The sequence below is a fragment of the Schistocerca cancellata genome, chromosome 4 (assembly GCF_023864275.1).
Source record: "Schistocerca cancellata isolate TAMUIC-IGC-003103 chromosome 4, iqSchCanc2.1, whole genome shotgun sequence".
NCBI classification, from domain to species: Eukaryota; Metazoa; Arthropoda; class Insecta; order Orthoptera; family Acrididae; genus Schistocerca; species Schistocerca cancellata.
The window spans coordinates 322,275,066-322,284,489 of record NC_064629.1 but is presented as its reverse complement, the minus strand read 5'-3'; positions in this window follow the sequence as shown (position 1 = coordinate 322,284,489).

Sequence of the window (9,424 nt, the reverse complement as noted above, 5' to 3'; positions counted from 1 at the left end):
CCTGTTGGAACAGCAAGTTCCCTTGCTGGTCTAGGAATGGTAGAACGATGGGTTCGATGACGGTTTGGATGTACCGTGCACTATTCAGTGTCCCCTCGACGATCACCAGTGGTGTACGGCCAGTGTAGGAGATCGCTCCCCACACCATGATGCCGGGTGTTGGCCCTGTGTGCCTCGGTCGTATGCAGTCCTGATTGTGGCGCTCACCTGCACGGCGCCAAACACGCATACGACCATCATTGGCACCAAGGCAGAAGCGACTCTCATCGCTGAAGACGACACGTCTCCATTCGTCCCTCCATTCACGCCTGTCGCGACACCACTGGAGGCGGGCTGCACGATGTTGGGGCGTGAGCGGAAGACGGCCTAACGGTGTGCGGGACCGTAGCCCAGCTTCATGGAGACGGTTGCGAATGGTCCTCGCCGATACCCCAGGAGCAACAGTGTCCCTAATTTGCTGGGAAGTGGCGGTGCGGTCCCCTACGGCACTGCGTAGGATCCTACGGTCTTGGCGTGCATCCGTGCGGTCCGGTCCCAGGTCGACGGGCACGTGCACCTTCCGCCGACCACTGGCGACAACATCGATGTACTGTGGAGACCTCACGCCCCACGTGTTGAGCAATTCGGCGGTACGTCCACCCGGCCTCCCGCATGCCCACTATACGCCCTCGCTCAAAGTCCGTCAACTGCACATACGGTTCACGTCCACGCTGTCGCGGCATGCTACCAGTGTTAAAGACTGCGATGGAGCTCCGTATGCCACGGCAAACTGGCTGACACTGACGGCGGCGGTGCACAAATGCTGCGCAGCTAGCGCCATTCGACGGCCAACACCGCGGTTCCTGGTGTGTCCGCTGTGCCGTGCGTGTGGTCATTGCTTGTACAGCCCTCTCGTAGTGTCCGGAGCAAGTATGGTGGGTCTGACACACCGGTGTCAATGTGTTCTTTTTTCCATTTCCAGGAGTGTATTTTTGGACCTAATACACATTCTGTAAATTCTGCATTTGACGTAGAGGGCATGCACGAAACAATACTTATTAAAGATATTGCTTCAATATATATTGGAGTTAGATTAAGAGCAAATGCAAAAAATTTAAAAAATAAAGTCAATGGAAAAAACTGTTCTGTTCAACAGACGCTGACAAAAATTATTTTGTTTTCAAATGTCTAATGAAACTGAAAAATACAAATTAATGTTGAACTGGAAATAATTTACTTTTAAGTTTTTTTTTCACCCTTTCCACAAAAACAAGATCTAAGTATCACAAGTTTTATCATTCCGCAACTTTTGTTTAAGTAGGGGAGAATGGCGATGGTAAAAGTGGACACAATGTAATTTTAATTAAATAATCTTTTTGTTTCGGGAAAACTGGTCTTATTTATATATAAAACACTGGTGTCCACTTTTACCCCATGCCATTTCAGTTAATGGCATCACTTTACAATGGGGTAAATGTGGACAGATTGCTTTTGCTTCGATTTTTCCATTTGGTGATCAAACTAATGAAGAAAGATAGAATCACTTTAATGATTCTTTTAGTATGAAAACTGGTTAATCGAAATACATTACATCTTAAATATCTGCACCAAACTGTTTCGAAATAAGTCGTGAAATATAAAAACTGTCTGTACTAGCCCCACCCACTCCCTACATAGTGCATTTAATTCGAATGAAGGTCGTCAAACTTTTAACGAAATATACAGGGTGTCCCAGCTATCTTGTCCACCCAAAATATCTCTGGAACAATAACAGCTATTGGAAAACGACTTTCGCCGGTATCAATGTAGGGCTGGGGCCCATGAATGTACATATTTGGAAACATTCTAAAACGAAAGCATATGTGTTTTTTAACACAAACTTATGTTTTTTTAAATGGACCTCCTATATTTTTTCTTCAGCAATCCATAGCATGACAAAGCACATACACAATGGCGTTGATTGCATCGCAATATTCCCATTACATCCCGAGATATTAAGACGCGAAGTTGACGCTTGAAACATCCGACATGCGCTCCTAGCGCACGTCCTGAGGCTCTGGCGTGAACCCCATGCTGCCCGTAATCGCGACGTGATTGACATGCGTAATCACACTTCCATTCTTATCAAGAGGTCCGAAACGAATAATACGGTCTGCTGCCATCCTGCATTAACTTCGTACATTCCAGCAGGTATTTATCCCATAGGCTAGGGGTGATGCGGTTCTGTAACATATCTGTGTACCGCGACGTTAGTCACAAAGTTAACTTCGCTTATCGTTAATCCGTTACTAAAAAGGTAATGCCGTTCAACGTTAAAACTTTACTTTACTGTAGATCTAGCGCAAGTGACAGTTAATCATTCACTCGTGGCTGTACAAGCATCAATAATGCGTTGCTTCATGTCCTCTGGTGTTGTTGGTTCATGTTGGTAAACAGCATCCTTCACTGCTCCCCAAAGAAAATAATCCAGCGGTGTAAGGTCCGGAGATCGGGCAGACCACCTAACTGGGCCACCTTGTAAATCCACCTACCAGGGAACTTACGGTTCACAAGTCGTCGTGCTCGTAAGGCGTTATGTGCAGGGCATCCGTCATGCTGATACCACATGACCATTCTCCGGTTCAGAGGTGCGGTGTCCAAGAGAACAGGAAGATTGTGTCGTATAAATCTGGAGTATTGACTGCCATTTTGGATGCCATTTATAAAGAAAGGTCCGATAATGGTATCTCCAATAATCCCACACCAAACATTAACTTTCCACGGACGTTGATGCTCTACCTGACGGAGCCATTTTGGATTGTCTGCGGACCAATAATGCATATTCCTCATATTGACAATTCCTTTGTTGGAGAATGATGCCTCGTCGGTACAGAGAACATCTGCAAAAAATTTTGGATTAGTCAGAAATTTTTGCTGAGCCCACCGACAAAATGTTACCCTATTGCGGAAGTCAGTTCCATGAAGATCCTGGTGTAAATGAACATGGTAAGGATGAAATTTATGACGTTTAAGAATACGCTGTGCACTTGATTTCGACACACCAACTTCACGTTCAATTTGACGTGTGCTGATTTGAGGATTCACAGCTATGGTAGCGAGCACAGCAACTTCAGCACGTTCATCTGTGCGTGTTCTAGGACGATGTCGAGGTTTTGGATTTAAGCTTCCCGTTTCACGTAGACAGGATGTGAGACGACCAAACATATGGCGCGAAGGCGATGGCTTGTCAGGGAATCGTCTTCTGTACAGTCGTTCTGCCTGAACAGCATTTCGTCCACCTACAACAGGGTACAGTACAGGTATGTAGAGCAGGGTAGAAAACAGACATATTAACGTAATAATCATAATGATTGCTAACAGTACTATCAACAAACAGGCAATCTCATAACGTATTTCCCGTCAACGTACATTCTCCATAGATCAGCAGCATTTCTACCATATCTTCATGTGTGTACATTATACTGTACAGTATAAGTTCCACAACACAACGTTTATTCACAATGTGTACTACCTCCGTGCCATCACTAGATTACTCTGATGCACGACTACACTGGCAAGCGGTGTGCTGCACGCCAAAGCAACAACAAATGGGATGCTCGGAGGGTGGTGGAGTACAGGAGTTTGCATGGGTCGCAAATTATAAACAAGGCTAAGTGGTAACTGTGGCAGTAGTGGGAACCACGTTGGACACTTGACTAGGTAGAGCCAGGCCCTGTGCGACAGGCACAATGGGTCATATAACGCATTAGATAAACCTTATTTTGGGTGTGCAGGATAAATAAGACAACCTGACGGGTGTACACCGATAGGTACTGGTTCATATTGTGTACATAGATACGTAAAACGTGCAAGAGGGAAACCATTATGTGCTTATGAGAGCTGATGGCAGCAGACTGTATTATTCGTTACGGACCTCTTGATAAGTATGGAGGTGTGATTACACATGTCAATCACATCGCGATAATGGGCAGCATGGGGTTCACGCCTGAGCCTCAGGACGTGCGCTAGCAGCGCATGTCGGAAGTTTCAAGCGTCAATTTCGCGCCTTAATATCTCGGGATGTAATGGGAATATTGCGATGCAATCAACGCCATTGTGTATGTGCTTTGTCATGCTATGGATTGCTGAAGAAAAAATATAGGAGGTCTATTTAAAAAAACATAAGTTTGTGTTAAAAAACACATATGCTTTCGTTTTAGAATGTTTCCAAATATGTACATTCATGGGCCCCAGTCCTACATTGATACTGGTGAAAGTCGTTTTCCAATAGCTGTTATTGTTCCAGAGATATTTTGGGTGCACAAGATAGCTGGGACACCCTGTATAATAATAGTTACAATCAAATTACAGAATTGCTGTGTCTTCAAGGAATTCTGCTTTATGGTTTTTCAGCTGATAATGCAAAGAGGATATTTTTAAACAGTAGGCTACGGTTTTTATTTTTTGTAGGCATTTAATGCTTCCTTTTCAAATAATTGACAGACTGAGCAGTCAGGAATGACAAAAATACAAAATTCAGATAAAATGCGATGTTTTATGCCCATAATAATTGCAAAATAAAATTTTACTCGTCTACTTGCGGAACAGCTGTGTACTGAGAACTGGATAGCGAGAGACATATATACGTTCAGCAAGATGGCGGCCAAAGATGTCGAGCGTCACGACTTCGTAACATACAGTGCTGCCTCCAGTTTATCATCTTTGAGCTCACTGGACTGTATCTAATGACTATTCTCGTTACATTTCACGACAATTTCTAAAATATCGATTTCACATCGATTTCGTATTGCTTTATACAGCTGGCATAATAACTTGATAAAATATTGTAAATGTTTTCCTGTAATTTTATACAGTTCACACTATAGACATTTTACATTTAAATAATTAACAGATGCTTTAGATTTACAAAAGGACAAGCTTGGTCAGAGATGACGATGTCTTTACGTATCTCTGGCATGTGTATTCACTCTTTCGGTCTCAGCCTTTATCGATGAAGACTAAAGTTATCTGAATAATTTTTGTGTTTGTAATCGGTTTAGAAATGAATATTTTGGAAGAACTTGATATATATATATATATATATATATATATATATATATATATATATATATATATATATATATCAAGTTCTTCCAAAATATTCATTTCTAATCCTTTTAGTGTTTTATGCAATGTTGTTCAAGCAGTTTCGATGTCAGATGCTGAGCGGTTTTCGGTTTTTACAGATAGATACAAACTTGATTCGTTGTTTTCACTGACTCTTACATGTTCATGGAATCGTGTGATGAAATTACGTCCTGTTAGATCTATGAAGAAGTTATTACTGTTATTTCATGTGATTTTGTTGCTTCCAGGTCCTGTTTAGTGGGAAATTCTGGTGGTTTTAATTTCATTCTTAAATTGTTGTTAGTGTGAGAAGCGAATTTAATTATCGTGTTTTAGAAAAGTATGTTACTTTTGTTGGAAATGTTACCTAAACGTACTGTGGATATGTATTTAAATTTAGTGTGTGTCCTCTTTTTTTAACATGCGATAACTGCAATAACTACTACATCGGTCAAGCAGTACGTTACTTCATCACATGATTCTGTGAACACGTGAGAGTCAGTGAAAACAACCAATCAATTTTTTACCTGCATGTAAAAACCGAAAACCACACAGCATCTAACATCGAAACTGCTTGAACAACATTACATAAAACATCAAAATTATTAGAAATGAATATTTTGGATGAACTTGAGTTATACGGGGTGAGTCACTAACTATTGCCACCAAGAATAACTCGAAAGGATGATAGAAGCTGAAACGTTTGTGGGACTAAAGTTTCATGGGACAATGGGGTCCACAATGTGACATTGGTTTTTTGTTGCTAGGTGGGGTCGCTTCAGATATATGAAGGTCAACTTCGCTTTTTTTTAAATGGTGTGTTTGGTACTTATTTTCTAATAGCAGCTATCGACAGGAATCCAATCATGTGTAACAGTAAGGTCTTTGAATGTCAACGAAGGTCACAAAGGTGGCATGAACGTCCATTAACACAAGGTGTTCGAAGTGATGACCATTGGTATCAATATAGTTCTGCAATCTTCTTATCATGGATTGAGTGGTATTCCTTATCAAGTCGGCACTTATCGAAGCACATGCTCTGACAATTCTATCCCGCATATCTTCAGGTGTAGTTGGAATGTCTTTATAAACAATGTCTTTCACGAATCGCGACAAGAAAAATCCAGAGGCATCAAGTTTCGTGAATGAACTGGTCACAACACATCTCCTCCACATTCAATCCAACGATCTGGCAATTGTTTCTGCAACTCATTTCCAGCCATCAGTGAAAAATGTGCCAGACACCCACTGTGTTGATACCACACGTAGAGGGACTAGGGCGTTTGTGGCGCATTTTGTTAGTGTGGTTTGCATACGTCAGCGGTAGGTATGCACTCAGGGGCAAACCTATTGTTCTCCTTTGATTGATAGATTTGCAGGTACTTAACCTACTGTTTTCCTTTAATTAACCTATTGTTCTCCTTTGACTGACAGGTACTTAACCTACTGTTCTGCTAAAAGGATCCTTCCTTTTGATTGACAGTCACTTAACCTATTGTTCACCTGCCCCCTCTGCCTCCCCCAACAAAACCACCTGTCCCCCTCGCTGCTGCAGGTAGACTTTCAGGTCCGAATTATTGGAATAGGCCCCCATCACTCTTATCAAATTAATTGAGTACACAATAACAATGATTAATTAATTAACCTCTCCCCATCTGGTAAATACCCTCCCCTCCCCTCCCCACCCCCAGAAAATTGCAGGGAGTTCAAATTTCATCAGGACAATGCAACACACTCTACTAACCTAAGAAAAAGCGGTAAAATAGATCACTTGGGCTACCCCCACTAACCTAAGTCATCCAACAACCACCTGGAAGTTTGAACTGATGTGAAGTTTGAATTTTGGAGGGGAGATAGGTCAATTGGGCTATCTCTACTAACCTAAGAAAATGGCAGGAAAGAAAGGGCAGTTGGGATACCTCCACTAACCTAAGTCATCCGACCACCACCCCATCCTAGGAAATGGCCAGAGGAGGACTCGTACTGTGCTGGACATAAGTATTTTGCAATCACTATTTATGTGAACAATTAGAGGCAGTACCATCATCAAGTGTAGCCGCCATGGAGTCTGGTAGCAAACACTGTGGTCGCTATGGAGTCCAGAGTCCAACTGACCTAGTTCACAGTACTGCCACCAGAGGGCACTGTCGTCTGTTCTGTGACGTAACCCAAGATGGCTGTCTTGAGGGGAAAATGACTCAGCCTGCAATGGGCTGCTGGAGAGAGGAAGGAGTGTACTTTATTTATTTTGGAACAGTTTATTTAAGGATGGCTATTAGATAGAAAATTTACCACACTGATACAAAACACACGCTCTAACATGCTTGGGGTCACGTCACACAGCCTACAGGTACCTGTAAACTACTCGTAAATTACCGAAATAACGCCCTGCAGACACACAAACAACTCCTAAACTACCGAAATAATTTCAGTACACAGCACACAGACATGCAAACTCCTCCTAAATAATGCAGTACACTGATGTACAGACACGAAACAACTCGTAAACTGTCCAAATAACGCATTGCACAGACTACAGACTTGCTTGCAAAATAATGCAACTAACACACAAACAACATGCGCAGGCACCCCTCTCCGCCCCCTGTCCACTGGACTGCACATAAGGCTACCTTACACGTCCCAGAAGTCGGGATGCACCCTCAGACCCCGCGAAGTGACATGGCTATCAGTTGCTATGCTCAGGTGCCTGTTCGGGTCCCTCAAGCATGAGGCGGTGGCATCCCTTTCATACTTGACACCTGAGAAATTCCTCTCGAAATATGTGATCACCTAGGCACCATTGCTGACACGACTGCACAGGAGCAAAGACCTATTTGCCGAGTGCAGATGCTCTATGGGTGTGCGCATGTCGACGACCCTGTGAGCCGCCGTCAGATGCAAGCCAGTGAGAGCCATTGCTCTCATGCCGCTGCTGCCTACAGCGAGAAGGTGAAAGTTGTAGCAGATTCCAAATCATCCCTATAATTTACAAGATCAACTAAGATATTTCTAATGTCTAGAGAACTGGCAAACGTGTATTCCATGTGCTAGATGCACACACCACAATCGATCTTCTGTCAACTAAATAAAGGCGGGAAATGTGCAGAAGCAGTCAACTGAACCATTTACATAGGAGGGAATAACTGTCCAGCACAAACACACCTCCACATTCAAACTTCTCAAACTTCCACGTGATCATGAAAGCTATCCAACACATACTAAATATTAGTTTGCTATTCGGTCGTCTAGAGAACAACGCTGTTAAGTCATCTACATTCCTACACTCCAACAGGACTCTCCATTTGGACAGCTACTACCATTAAAGGGAAACATGAATCATCCCCACACAGGTCACCGGCGCTGCATGCCAAGCACACACAGGGAGAACCATCAACCTAAGATATTGGCCACATATATATTTTATCCCTGTAGTTGCAACTAAATGTAACATTCATGGTCTCATTGAACGATGTTCGACAGTGAGCGAAGTATCGGAAATACACCCTGTTGACAGCTGTGGCTCTGGAAATGAAATATCAGTACCATTCTTATGACTTGACATACTCCTCCATTTGCTATCACACTACTCGATGTCACATCCATACCTTCCTTACAAATGGACATAGTCATTTCCCTTCCACATGTAGAGACACAGAAACATACTTTATAAGCCTGATGCTCAAGACGAACCTATCACGCACCCACTACTACTAAGTATAATACTTTGTCATTAACTGATCGCTGGTGATACGAAATAATACTGACCAAAAATCAACAATGGGTGGCCATGTCTTATAATTTTTTCTTGCGAGTGCTACCACTGTGTCTTAGAAAGAGAGGTTTAATCGTCTTACAAACCGCCAGATGTTAAAAAACCATATCCCAACAACTAATGTATGTTACTGTCACAAGCGGTCTTGGTTCTACAGGTGGACACAAGTATCCATGTTAAAAGCTATATGTACTCTATAAATCCATATATGGCATTACTAGTGTTACGCTATCTGCTAAAGATGATGTCTATGGTTTGGAATTAAGTCTTTCCATTCAACCACATATCTGCTGTGGATCCTATGCAGAAGTTCTCTAATGATTACAGCCACAAGTGAATCATATTTTTGGCACTCTCGTATCTCGAAACGAGTTACCTTTCTCAAACCTGTCTCCTACATTGGAATTCGGGCGTGGTTTTAGTCATTCCGTACACATCTTGCGACTGCTGCCGTTTCCACAACTTTGCGCATGTGATCGTTCCAATTTAAGTCGGAACTGGGTAGAAGTAAGAGAAAACCATATCCGGGTAGAAGTAAGAGAAAACCATATCCACCACCTTCTGCAA